Source organism: Eurypyga helias, unplaced genomic scaffold (assembly GCF_000690775.1).
Source record: "Eurypyga helias isolate BGI_N326 unplaced genomic scaffold, ASM69077v1 scaffold10094, whole genome shotgun sequence".
NCBI lineage: Eukaryota > Metazoa > Chordata > Aves > Eurypygiformes > Eurypygidae > Eurypyga > Eurypyga helias.
Window position 1 is genome coordinate 27731 of NW_010245637.1, and position 1198 is coordinate 28928.

Here is a 1198-nt window from a genome sequence, read left to right on the forward strand (position 1 = left end):
GTGAGTTTCTGAATCTTTTTCATGTGTGATAAATGGTGTAAGATATATACTATTAACTTCCTCTGAACTTGTATTTTGCTTTTACTTACTGTTGGCAAATAGGGAATAATTTCACTGAAGTCAGGAAGTGCCCAATCTAGTATTTCTAGTGATTTGCTTATAGTCCTCAAGTACACTTAAACTACTATACTTACACTTGTAGGAGCTGTTTAGTTTGGACAAGCAAATCTTCTGATTATCCTCACTTACTCTACTTTGGTTCATATTCTGGAGCAGTCTTGAGATGGGTGAACTGGACTTCTCTTGGATGAAACCAGAATGTAAGGTGCACTGTAGGAACAGACTTAATTTTGGCAACAGTCTGAGGGACCTGACTGGAGTCAGTCTCAAATAAACATAGCTTGGAAGTTGGGTCATCAGCATGATTGTGTTGTTCTACAGATCTGTCCTTCATAATTTGCACTATTTAGTAACCATTTAAATGAAGTCAATGACATTAAAAAGAAAGAAACTGTCAGAATATTGTCCTGCATTACAGTTTTTCATAAAAACATCAGAGGAGAAAGGTCTGAGGCAAGGATCCTTTGTAAGCTCACTGTGAATCATGGACAGATTAAGGAGACTGTGTCACACTGGGGAGAAAGTTCTTCATGGATATAACATCTCTTAAAGGAAAGAAAGGAAGGATAAGGGCAGCTAAAGAAACTTTCAGGTTACCATTCCTGCAAGAAATTATTTCCTGCATGACAGTATTTTTTGAAGTGTTTTGAATATTCATGATTACATATGAGACATATAAAATACTACCTATGTGTATCTATATGTATTAAACCCCCATATTTTTTAAGCCAGGCAATGTTTACTTTTTCTATGTAAATTTTTGGGTTATGCATCATTTAAAACAAAACTTGATGTTACTAGCACTGTTACGACAAAGCTAAATATTTCATGGTATGGTGTGGATTTTAAAAATCCTAAGTTTACTTGATCGCTAACAGGTAATCATAGCTTTAGAGAATATATTCTAGTTCACTGTGTTTGTGTTTCGTATGTGATAATTTCAGTTTTCAAGCTTTGTTTCGATTGTGTTGAATACATTATTGCTGCTTCCCATGAAATGTCTTTTCATAGGAAAAATAGACATCTATTTTCCTTTTGTCACTGCATATGTCACTGCACCTAGGTTGGGGCAATCCCA